Source organism: Bos javanicus, chromosome 10 (genome assembly GCF_032452875.1).
Source record: "Bos javanicus breed banteng chromosome 10, ARS-OSU_banteng_1.0, whole genome shotgun sequence".
Classification (NCBI taxonomy): domain Eukaryota; kingdom Metazoa; phylum Chordata; class Mammalia; order Artiodactyla; family Bovidae; genus Bos; species Bos javanicus.
Window position 1 is genome coordinate 69,018,913 of NC_083877.1, and position 13,742 is coordinate 69,032,654.

Below are 13,742 nucleotides of genomic sequence, written 5' to 3' on the forward strand. Positions count from 1 at the left end.
AAATCTTGAAAGAGCCGGGTCTAGTAAGCTGCCCTGGTGTTTTTTTTTTTTTTAATTTTTATTTTTTTAATTTTATTTTATTTTTAAACTTTACATAATTGTATTAGTTTTGGTTTTTAATTGCTGCTCCAAGGACTTGTCCCTTCCCCTCACATACTCATGATTCTCCTTTAATAAAGTTGCTCTGACTTAACCCTACATGGATATAATGACCATATCCTAAGAGCTCTGAGAATTTTAACTCATCGAGCCTCAAGACATCTTTCCAGCACCTAAGTCAGAAATAGTATTTGTTTTAAGAATCTATAAACTTATAAACTCTAAAAAATTTGTCAGAAATGTAATAATGATGATAAATAAAAATAAATATGAAGAGACTTCCCTGGCAGTTCAGTGGTTAAGACTCTATGCTTCTGATGCAAGGGGCGTGGTTTGATCCCTGGTTGGGGAACTAAGACTCCACATGCCATGTGGTGCAGCCAAAAAATGAAAACATGGAAGCTTACCAAAAGTTATATAAAAATATAAAAATAATAAATATGATGATTATACATAAAAGAGAAATTGTATTGGTTCACAACTATTCCTTTACCTTTTCTCAATCCATAAAAAGGTTTTCAAGGTGATAAAACTGAGAAATCAGCACTCATTACACACAGAGTCTTGCCAAGGGTCTGGTGACTAAACCATGCCTGATCAAAATATATTTGATTTATTATAAATTTGGCAAACTTTTTATTTCACTGTTAATAATTACTGGCTTTAGGACTGCTTTTATTGATCAAGTTGACTTTAAAATTTTGAAATATGCATAACTACACAATACTGCATTTTTTTCTGCATGAATTTTTTTGTTTTTACTGAACATTTTGAATGTAAGCCTTCAGCACAATTGAAAGTTTTGCACATTCTTGATGTTAACATTTTGTCTTCTTTTTCCCCAAATAAACCTTTACTTTCCAAGTATCACTTCCTTACTCAAACACTTGTCTGTCTTCACTGTTCTTATACATGTGGCTCTTTCTCATTTGGGGATTCACAATGTATCTCTTGTTATTTTACTTTAGAGAAACATTTTATGAGTGTTCAGGTCATTAAAGCTTTGCTTAAGATCTGTAAGATAATGTCATTGTTATTTCAAAGTTAGAGGTGAAGCTATTCTGCCTGAAAGTCTTTGTTCTGTGTCACTGGAAAGAAGCTGATACAGGTAAACTATGAAATGATCTAAGCTCTTCCAGTCATCCTTTAGGTTCTCTTGTATACAGTGCTTATAATTTATTTTAAAATATTTGTATAGCTTATAAAAGTATGATTAAAAGAAAGATTCAATGGCACCTTTAGTTCTAACCTAAAACTGTTTCAAATGACCCCCATTTCATTATTCCACAATAGCCTCTTGTTCTGGGTTTTTCCATCTGTTTGCTAAGCATTTTTCAATGGAAGTCTCAATTAGAAGGGAAAAAAAGGAGGGGGGACAATCATTTAATTCAAAAATTAATTTGGAGATCAGGCAACTGACTTAGGCTCATGCCAGCAACTTAAGGCTTTCAGCCTTGGCCACATGATCTGAAGGAACTGAGCAACAACTGTCTGGCGGCTTTAATCCGCCTTAATTTGAGAGCAAGGAAACTCACATGTGTTTCTAAGAACATTTTCGGAGTACAAGAAGTCCATTTCTGGGGGACACCATTTAATGCCCTTGTTTCGCTGATCTCATGTACTCTAAATTATTTTTTAAACTGTACATGAGCAGAGGTGGGGTGGGACAGGATGAGGGGAATAACTAACAGTTAGGCAACTGTCCCGTGTTGTTAAAATAACTACTGAAGGAAGCTTCAAAGACTCCCTTCATACCATGACATGAATTTTCTTTACAGTATGCTAAAGTTGGGCCTAGTCACGAAAAAGATGAAAAGTGGAGAATGCTCACCCTACCTTCTCTGAGAAGCTGGTGAAAGGTGCACCCCTGGCAGGCTGTTTCTCCCCCTTTGTGCGGAGCCCTCTAGGTTCACTGGGCTTTAGAATAACTTAATTAAAATCTGCGGATAATTTTCCAGGAAGTAGATTAGGCCCTTATGGTAAACACATTCTGTTTGGGGGCTTTGATTCTCTCCACTTGTCTTACTTGAGAGGGGAAAAGCTGAAAGACTGAAAAGCTGGCGAGTCTCCTATGCATTTCAAGTCTGATGAATCCTCAAAACTTTTTATCAGGGCTTTACTCATCAAAATGGAAACGCAAGGAACCAGGTAGGATGGGACTTCCTTGGGCAACATTTCAAAATAAAAGGTGTTATTCCCTGCACTGTGTTTCTGCTTTCTTTAACTTCCTCCCCCTTTGTTCCTATCTCCAGCCCTTGGAAGAATGGGCTTCCCTAAAGTAAAAATCCCTTCTTGCCCCTCATCTACACAAAGCCAAAACTTACCCTCAAGACAGAGTCTAATCAAACCCTATAACCCAAAGAGTAAATAACAGCTGGTCTTTTCTGATATCTCACTTTCTGCCAAGTGTTGTTCTAAGCATTTGACATGTATTTCATTTAGTTCTCCCAGCAACTGTATAGGATAAGCATTATCTCCATCCCCATTTTACAGATGAGGTTCGGGATTTGCTAAAATTCACACAGGGATTCCAACCTAGGAAGTTTCATTGCAAAGCTTGTTTTCTCTCTCTCTCTCTCTCTCTCTCTCTCGTCTTTATTGAATTTGTTACAATATTGCTTCTGTTTTAAGCTTTTGGTTTTTTGACACAGAGGCATGTGGGGTCTTAGTTCCCCTATCAGGGATCCAACCTACACCCCCTGCATTGAAAGGTGAAGTCTTAACCACTGGACTGCCAGGGAAGTCCCAAAGCTCATTCTCTTAAACACAGGACTCTGCAGTCATCATGCTTCAGTGCACTGGGACAAGCTGACTGGCAACAGTGCATTACTTTCCCCAGACAGTTGCATTGGCGGGGGGACGTGTCCTTAAGGAAAAGAGTGAAGCTGTAACTGTGACAGTTTCTAAGCCTCAGTGCCTTCCTGAGTCCTTTGAAACCCAATCCTAGGAGCAGTTGCCTCTTCTGACCTTGCTATTGGTATTCATGTACACTAAGGAGCCAGCTTGGAAATGGAATCAAATAGTATTCATAAATCAAATGACAGATTTCTGTTAACAACATGCAGGAAATCACAGTCCTTTCAGTTTCATGAATCTTAGAAGTCATCTATCCAACTTTCCATCCAAAACAGGAACCCCCTTTCCAAATCCTTGAAAGATAGTCTTTAAACCTCTTATCTAAAAAGATAGTCTTGAAGCCTCAGCCAACTGATCTACCCTAATTGTTACAATGTTCTTATGCATACTGAGTGCCAACCTGTCTCCCCATAAGTCCAATTTGCACTGAGGGTGAGACAGATACAGGGCACTGCTTCCTCTTCTCTACTCAGAACTTTCTGAATAGAATGAATGATACTCTCAAGGCTACTGTCATGGACCAGAGGGGACATAAGTGGGATTTGACAGCCTATGAGGTCAGCTCCACCAGCAGCAGCTCTGAGAGCAAAGCCACTAAAGTTAACATTTTGCATAGCATTGACATAGCTAGGGAGACTAACTCTGGGAGTAGTCTTTAGTATCCCCACCCATCAGATGTCTGATCTACCTTCAGTCCCCAATCTACACTCTAAAATTCTATGACCTTGATAACATATCCACCCTTTGACCTTAATGCCCCTATCCTGGCTTCTAACAATGACTCACAAAAACAAAGAAAAGAGAACTGTGCGCCTTAAGTGCCTGGGCTGTGGGTCTCACTTTGTTAAGAGCAACCTGCTTTCACAGACCCAAACTATTTGAGGTTTGCAATATGTGATTCTTTTCAGAACTCGTGGCTATATTTTTAAAACATATTAGCCACTGTGACAAAAAACAAACAAAAAAACAAACAAGCAACATATCAATAAGAAACTGCCTTTAAGATGTGAATAAAGACAAGGAAGCTGCTGTGAGTAAGATGTCTGCCCCAAAAAGCAAGTCTAGTTTGCTTCAGTTGTGATTAGCTAATTTCTAGAAATTAGGCATGTTTTTAAATGTAAAAAGGTCTATGTAGTTTCTGGAACTAAATTTATATGAAAGGTGGAGGGGACAAGAGGAATTGAGGAGTTCATCTTTTGGCATCCAAACTCAGACCTAGAGTTCACCTCATCCAGGAGGCAGTTCTGGAGCTGGGCCAGGTATTCAGCCTTAATGTAGAAACTCAGCTGATGAAGAAGCACCAGCAAAGTAATTAAAACAGGAGAGGAGAAGGGACAGGAAGTTCTGAAATCTCTTCAGTGTTGATGACAGCCAAGTTCTGGGCTAGTGCCTGGAATAGCTATCCCAAGAAACAGCAGGTGAAAGTTTCAATATTTTGTGAATATATTTTGGGCATGCTGAAATCAGCAGGCTTCATACATACTTTATTATTAAAATGTTTGAATCCTTCTGGTATTTCATCCACTTCTTACTGATTAGATAGCCGAAGAAGATAGAGCCCAAATTATATGGGTTAAAGATCACTGCGTGTTGGAAATAGTACTGTCTAAGAGCTGGAAGCCAGTTTTCTAGTCTCAACTTTAAAACAGTTAACTGTGACCTTGAGCAAATCACTCAGATCTGTGAACCTGTGAAATGTCTTACATTTCTTCCAATTTAATGTTTCTGTGCAACATAACAGCTCACATTGAAATATATCTCTATCAATCATCTCTCTGTTTATCCATCCGCCTGTCTACCCACCTCTCTCTCTATCCATCTATTCATATACCCATATCCATCTCTCTGCAAAACGGTCCAATGCAGTTTCAGTTTCACTGTGTTTCCAGGTTCAGCCATAAGAGGGATTAAAATAAAGTAACAAATGCTCTTGGGAAGGCAAAATGTATGAATGGCCAAGTGAATGGTAACTCAATGGCAGATCGTAAACCAACTCAACAGGAAGACATAATGAAATTGCAATGTTGAGAAAAATTTAAATTGAGTATGGACTACCCTATTTGATGAGGGCAGTTCCCAGCAGGGCACTTGGTATCTAGAAGGTGCTTACTTAATAGTGAATGAATGAAACACATGTAAACAAAGACCTTCAGGTAACAGATGAGCATGCTCTAGGGTAGAGTTAAGTTGTGAGGAAGGCACTACCAGAGTTCAGGTCCTATTGATGACTCTAGAAATACAAGATCACACAACCACAGAGAACATTTTGTATTCATACCACGGGGTCTATGACTGCTTTGTCCTGACTTATTTAAATCAGAAAAGCTGGAGGGAAACAGGAGTGCAGACAGACAATTTCAAAACCAGTTCCAAGTCCGCTTCATGGAGAGTTCCTGCACAGGGTGGTATTGCTCAGATCAAAGGCAGTCCAGCTGCAGGGGTGAGCGCTGGAAGAGTGAGCCATCAGTCCTGCCACTTTCCAGCACACGTTCCCTGGTGAGGGAGGGTAGGCACTCATTAGATGCCAGCAGCAGGACCCACCATGATAAAGCAGTCAGTGTTGCCTTCTGCAGCCCAGGGTCCATCTTCCCTGGAACTAGACTTTTACTGGCAACTCTGATTCAGAGGCCTGGCAGCAGGAGCTCTGGGGAAGAATCCTTTGAAGCTATTTTTAAAGATGATCATTATGACTACAGTTTGTTCAACCAGTCATGCTTAACCATATATCATGCTACTGGATGCATCGTTATCCCTCCTCACCCCACAGTGGTCAAAATATATTGAAAACCAATGGGTTGGCTTAGAATTCTCTGTGCCTCTGACCCTGTGAAATGGGAGGGCTTCCGTGGTTCTTTTGGCATGGGATGTGGTTAATTCCATTTGTGAATGGAGACACCAAATCTGCTCCAAAATTTGGTTCAGTTATCCCCTGGGTTACAAGTTGCCTGCCTCTGTGCTTCTCCATTTGAATGATATTTTCCCACCCTATAACCAAGGTTCTTAAGCCATTTATTGGCTATTGTGCAAGGCAACTGGAGGACAGCAAAAAGTTAAGATGCTACTATCTGAATGCATTCCAACAACTCCAGAACATCATGTTCTCCTGAATGATGAGAAGCAAAAGCAAAATTCCCCCCTATTTGTATCTTCCAAATAAAAGAGCAAGATTGAGGAGGAGGACCAGACTGGAAAACAAAAGAGAGGAGGAACCTCCGGGGGGAAGGTGGCAGATGGTCCACCAGGTGGACCTTGACAGTCCACAGAACTGGCCAAACTGACTGGTGGACCGGGCAATTTTTAGCATTGAGTGCAGTGTGAGCCAGAGTGCACCAGCCATATGGCGCATTGCCAGGCTTCTCTCCTAGTGACATTCCAACCAGATAAGCAGTACATTCATTGCTGGAAGGCAGTTGAGGGGCACTAGGGAGAAAGTTAAGAAGAATGGGTGGGCAAGCAAGATGGAACAGGGATGGCATAGCTCACACTCGCAACCCACATCTAAGAGGTTCCAACATGTCTGAACAGGTAACTAGTAAGGTGGCTTAACCTTTGGTCTCTGCACACCCAGGAACACTGCCCTGTAAGAAAGATTTGATTTACTCAAAGAAGTAATTAAATCTGGTGGCACGGTGCTAATCAGGATAGCATTCATCAGCACTCAGAGCTGGAAAATTCTTTCTCTCCCCTTTGTAAATGCCCAAACCCTGGGCACCTTATTATTCAGGTTTTTAATTAAAAAGGAACAGGAACAGTTCAATAACCTAGAGCAATCCATCATGCTCACAACCTAATAAAAGAATGCAGGGTGGCAAACACACCCTCCCTTCTGCAGGGTCCTGTGAGGCTCCATGGCGAGCAAGCCAGGAGTTGCTCGGTTCTTTACCTCTCTGCTGACTTAACTGTCATATTGCATAGTTGCTGCTGAACTGCATGAAAGGTATTTCTAATCTCATGACGGTGACTGGAAGAGGTTGAAGGACTCAAATTAAGTCTTAGAGCAGTACAGCTGAGTAAGAATGGAAGGTCAGTCAGTTGACTCTTCCCACAATTCCCCGAACAAGGCAATTATTCATGAAGGAAATTTCAAATTATTTTCATTAGACTTGTGTTTTACCAATCTAACCAAAGTGATTAATTAGGGATTAAAATATTTACTCTGCACATGCTGCCTTGGCTCAGCACTAGCATATTTAAGCATTGTGCTAAAAGGGTCAGCTGTTTCCAGTATTGTTTGGAATTCATTTCCTATTTTCTGTGTAAAAGGGCACTGACACGCATGTCTATACCATACTTGGGGTCTCTCCAGGCACCAAATTGGAGAAGGAGAAAGAGGCTCCAGAGTTCCCACCCTTTACTCCCAAATTTCCTCTTTGTTAGAAGCACTTTGTGTCAATGGCCATAGTTTGGTAGTACCTGCGCCTTTCTAATCGGAGAAGGCAGTGGCACCCTACCTGCGCCTTTCTAATCGGAGAAGGCAATGGCACCCCACTCCAGTACTCTTGCCTGGAAAATCCCATGGACAGAAGAGCCTGGTAGGCTGCAGTCTATGGGGTCGCTAGGAGTCGGACACGACTGAGCAACTTCACTTTCACTTTTCACTTTCATGCATTGGAGAAGGAAATGGCAATTCACTCCAATATTCTTGCCTGGAGAATCCCAGGGATGGGGGAACCTGGTGGGCTGCCGTCTATGGGGTCGCACAGAGTCGGACACGACTGAAGTGACTTAGCAGTAACAGCAGCAGAGCCTTTGTAACAAGGTGTTCAGAATGCCCAGGGTCAACACAACACCCTAGTCAATGACTCCTGAATGCAGCAGTGACAGATGGACAATAAGATACACCGTGACACATGGCTGTGAAGGAGAACACCAAAATGGGAGGATTTTTGAGATTTTAGAGGGCTTTTCAGCACTATATGATTAGAAAAAGCAAGTTATTAATATAATAACTATTCCTCATGTGCTGAGATAGTGGCAGCAGACGTGGTTACTCAGGATGCCCAAGCTTCACTAGCTCTGGGGTGCCCAGCAGGGCCAGAGCATTTATATGAGCTTGCATTTATTGCTGCTTAATGAGACTCCAAGGGGACACCAGTGCTGGAGATGTGCCTTGTTTATTCATAAGTTTCTAAACTTTTAAAAGATTGTGAAGACCTTGCAAGGACAGGAGGTGGTGGAGGAACTACTCCCTTATATTGCTCCTGGATGCCTTCACAGACGGGATGAGACTCATGGAGATTCCATGACTCAACTCTGAAGGTTTCTGAAGGGTGGTTAAACAGATGCCCATAATGCTTAGGCATTTCCCTTTCACTTCCAGCCAACAATATTAATCACAGTTCTTCAACGGTCCTTACCGAGCCTTTAGGGAAAATGTAGACACACACACACAGACACACACACACACACATATCATACACACACACATTTATGATATGTGGATAAACCAAATTAATTGCTCTAGAAGTAGAAATGGTGGATACAAGGTGATGAATGGAGGGGTAAATAAAACCATGATCGTTACAGGGCACAGTTGGAGAGGAGAATAGTAATTCCAAGACGTTATCTGCAGGGACAGGGAGAGCTCTGAAGGGTGGGATGAAGGGTGGAAAGTGGCACCATTGGAAGAGGAAGGAGCCATGCATGAGGAAAACCTCCAGGATGGGTACCCTGATGCCAAGACGGAACAGCAGGAGGGAATCCACAGTACCCCAAGCAGGAGAGATCCTGGAAGGGTCAGGAGGAGGATTTATTGACAGAGGGAACAGTAGTTTGGTTAAGTTGGCTGGAGCCCAAGGAAGCAGCTGGTGTGGGGATGTGGCTATGGTAGCAGGTACAGAAGGGTAGCACTGGAGTTTAAGAATACTACTACTAATAGCAACGATAATAATCTACTGAGTGCTTTCCACGAGCCAGGTACTACACAGGCAATATCTCACTTTCTTCACAAATCTATGTCCATTTTAACACAGCTTTTAAGAGCCAGAATCAGGATGCAAACCTAGGTCTGTCAGGGAGCAAAGCTTGCGCTCTTTATGAGCACAAAATGCAGTCTTAATAGAAGAGAAATGGGATGGGGACAAGAGGAGCCAATGAGAGCATAGTTAGGGGAGCATTACTGATAGTTTCGATGCCTTAAGGAATGACACATGGAGAAGTCAAGAGACATCTCTCACCCCAGAGAGAGAATGTGGTCTAGAAGACCCTAGGCAACACGCTCCAGATTGGAAACCAGCAGTTATGGATTCTAATTTGATTCCAATCCCCCAAAAGCTTCTTGATCTAAGGAAAGCCACTCAACACTTGTGCCTCAGATTCAGAAGCAGTCCTTAAACAAAAATAACACTGCTTACTCTGTCCACTTTATGAGGCTATAAGGATGAAAAGTATGGTAAATGAGTTCATTTAAATGCTTTCCAATTATTTGGCAAATGCTAATGGGCCGGGACCATGCTAAACATTTCACGTACACGCTTTCACCTTGCTCTTATAATAACCCTGTGCATAGGTACTATTATTCCCATGAGATAAAAGTGGAAAACATTTCATAAAGTTTAAAGTACAAGCATACAAAGCTTTATGATACAATTTTGTAGGAAGTAGTACCATCTACTTAAAGAGAAGATGGTAAAACTAATCTCCTCTGAACCTTCTAGAAGAAAAAAAAAGAAGCTGAGGTAAGGCACACATAGGTATGTCATTAGGAATCATGTAATATAACTGAAGGCTCAGCTATAGGGGAAATTTTAGAGAAGTAATATTGGTTACCTGAAATTCTGAATAACTGAATTTGGTATAATCTTGCCTCTATTTCTGAGAGAGAATGTATCAGATACAAAACAAATTGATTTTGGCCAACAGCTTTGAAACATTATCTGCCCTTAGAAGCTGGACATGTTTCAGGGTATTTGAAGTCTCAAGAGAAGTTATACTTTCCTTTACCTTATATCTAACTTTTATAGCCATTGCAACCTCACCAAGATGAAAAAGATGCATAACAGGATTTGCATTCCTTCTCAGAATATGACTGCTGCAAGCAAACAGTTCAGAACTTACTTGTTAGCTATATTATTAGAAGTCTCAACCGTTTTCTCACAGGGCAAAGTGCCCTGAGGGGGAAGAAGTCACCTGCCACTTTCTAATGTTATTTAATCTTTTTAGTCTGTCTGAGCTGTAAACTGCCAGTCACAGTTAATGTTTAGTCACCTTGAACGCTGTTTAATCAGGAGAATGATTTGTATATCTATAAATACCTGATGACACAGGAATTAAGTCTTCACAATAATTACCCCACTACATCACTTGACATCATTACTCACAGACAAGGCCAAAACCATTTTTAACCTCTCAGAGTTTTTCATGAAGAAATGTTTCATTACTGCTACGTAAATGGAATTGTTATTTCATATTGAGAAAACAGGCAACTCAGATCTGCACGTTGGGCTGTTTATGATGTCTGAATGGCCCTGTCTGTTGTTAAATGCTGCCGATGACAGGATAATTATGATCATGAGGACTGATTGCCAAGTGTGTGCAGCAAGAAGTAAGAGCAGCTCTGGTTCAGCATTTGATAAGTGATTTGTGTTATGTGCACTGAGGTTCATGCTGACGTATTTAACTTATTAATCTCATTGAAAGATGATGTTTTTCATGTAAAGAAATGACTGTAGGTCATGAGACAATATGTTGATTATACATGTCTTTGTGTCTATGGATTTTCCTTCCTTTCTAACTTTTTTCCATTCTATTTCATTGTGTTTTTTTATTTATTCTTTCCTACATTTTCCAAATTATGTCTCCTGCGTATATAATATTTTTCACAAAGAGAAATATACATTTAAAAACATGTTAAGATGATAACCATTTAGTAATATTACATAAGCTAAAAACACACTTGGTTTAACATATTGTTATGTTCACTCTGACAACACCAGTTTCAAGCGCCTGCTTGCCATGGGTTCTTGGAATGCTGGTCATAGGACCTCAATCTTCCACGAATGGCTCTGTCAGCATGATTATTGGGATGCATTCAATTTTGAGGGCTGTGAAAATGCTGGCTGGTAAAGGTACACTGTATTTTGTTAGAATGTGAAACCACAGATTTTTCTTCTTTCCTTCTTCTTTTCTCTGCTTCTTCTTCCCTCCTTACTTTTTCCTTCCTCTTACATATGGTCTATTTTTAAAGAACATTTTAAAATTTGTTTCTTCCTGTCTGATTTAAAAGGAAAGCAGAGAATGCATTCATTCCTTCACTCACTCTGCAAATATTTCCTGAGCACTACTATGTGTGACAGACCCTGCTCTAGGTACTGAAATGCAGCAGGAAACAAAGCAAACAAAAATCCCTGCCTGCACTGAGCTAAATGCTATGGAGGGGAAGCCAAAGAAACAACAAATCAAAGAAATTTTATGCATGATGGTGATAACTGCTATGGAGAATCTGAGAGGACTGCGTGTGGAAGGGTTGCAATTTAAATAAATAGTAATGGAAATTTCACTGACAAAATGCTATTTGAGTCAAGGTGACAAGCGGAGGCCCTGGGACCATCTGGGGGGAAAAAACCAGGAAGAAAAGAGACTACAAGGTCAGAATGTGCAAGGAGGAGTCACGAGGTGGCCAGCATGGCGAGGATATTGGAACAGAAATGAGATCAAAGAGGTAACAGGGGCTGTTCTGGCAGGATCTTGGAAGCCATTGTAAAGACTTTGGATTTCAGAGAGTGGGATGCAAAGTTACAAAGGTTTTGAGCAGAGGAGTGCCATGATCTGACGTTTATTCTGACTCATTTTTGTGACCAGGTTAAGGACAGACCGGAAAGGGCAAAGACAGAAGCAAGAAGACCAGTAAGAGACTATTGTAATATTGCAGATTTTTGACTACTTGATCCCTATGGAGATGGTGAGAAGGGGGAAAGATACTGTATATTTTGAAGGTAGAGCCAATAGGATTTATTGGCCGATCAGATGTGGGGCTCAAGAATGGATTTTAGTCTGAGCAACTGGGAGAATGAAACTGAACGAAAATAGAGTTGGTGTGTAAAGGCACGAGACTAGACAAAGTCACAGGAAAAGAGGGTAGAAAGAGAAGAGATCCAAGGATTGAGCCCTGGGAACTCAGTATTGAAGGGATGGGGGGATAAGGAGCAATTTAGTCCAGTTACTTCTACCTGCTCTAACCAGAAAAATCAGAAATGAGCAACAGTGCAAGCTTAATAGAAGCACACTTCTCACTCTCACACAGTCTAAAATGTGTGCTCTCACTGGTGGGTGACTCTTCTTCCTTTCTGTGGCTCCTCAATCTTCAACACATGGTTTCTGAGGTCATCATGAGTATCTGCCTCATGTGAGGAGGAAGGAAGGAACATGGAGAATGGTGCATGGCAAAATTTTAGGAACCATGCTTAGAAGTGGTACCCATGAGCCTTTCAAATTGCAAGGAAGATTCAGAAATGAGAGCTAAATAAGTGCTCATGAGAAACAAGATAAGCAGCTATCTGGGCTCTGCCACAAGGAAGAACCAACAAAGTGGGCTAAAAAAGACAGGCTGATGAGCTGGTAGAGAAGTCAGTAGAGCATGATGTTCAGGAAACCAAGTGAAGAAAAGATTTCAAGCAAGAGAGAGGGTCAACTGCCCCCAGTCCGGCTGAGAGCCTAAGTAAGATGAGGGCCAAAAACTGACCATTGAATTATTATTATTATTATTATTATTAACATTGTCAATGACTTTGACAAGGGCAGATATGGCAGAGTGCTAGGGGTATTGATGTGTTGGAATGAATTCAAGAAAAAGAAAAAAAGAAAGGAAATTAGATAGAGTAGGCAGATGGTGAGTGCAGCCATGAAATTAAAAGACGCTTACTCCTTGAAAGGAAAGTTATGACCAACCTAGATAGCATATTAAAAAGCAGAGACATTACTTTGTCAACAAAAGTCCTTCTAGTCAATGCTATGGTTTTTCCAGTGGTCATGTGTGGATGTGAGAGTTGAACTATAAAGAAAGCTGAATGCAGAATTGATGCTTTTGAACTGTGGTGTTGGAGAAGACTCTTGGGAGTCCCTTGGACTGCAAGGAGATCCAACCAGCATCCTAAAGGAGATCAGTCCTGAGTGTTCATTTTGGAAGGACTGATGTTGAAGCTGAAACTCCAATACTTTGGCCACCTGATGCGAAGAACTGACTCATAGGAAAAAACCCTGATGCTGGGAAAGATTGAGGGTAGGAGGAGAAGGGGACGACAGAGGATGAGATGGTTGGATGGCATCACCAACTCAATGGACATGAGTTTGAGTAAAATCCGGGAGTTGGTGACGGACAGGGAGGCCTGGCGTGCTGCAGTTCATGGGGTCACGAAGAGTCAGACACGACTGAGTGAATGAACTGAACTGAGGCATAGATAACTCTTTCCAGAACCTGTTGAATGTATTATCAACACAAAGGTGTATCAGCTACCTTCCCTGTCATGGTCGTGGCAGGAAACAGAATTCACTCCAAGTGGTTTAAATGAAGCAGCTTTAAGGAAAGTATTACTTAAGGGATGTAGCCTGGATTAAGGGAGTAAATAACGGATGGTGAAGTCCCAGGCACTAGCTATAGGGGGAAGATATTATTACCTCTAAACTGAAAGAAGAAGGAGAAAGTAGGTTATTAGAACACAATAACAGATGAAAGAGCAGAGAAGAATAACCCAGTGGCAGCTGTGGTTATAAAGAGAACCAGCTGTGCCTGAGACAGAGCGTGGAATGGAAGAGGGAGCCAGGAAAAACTGCCCAAACCTTCACTCTCACCC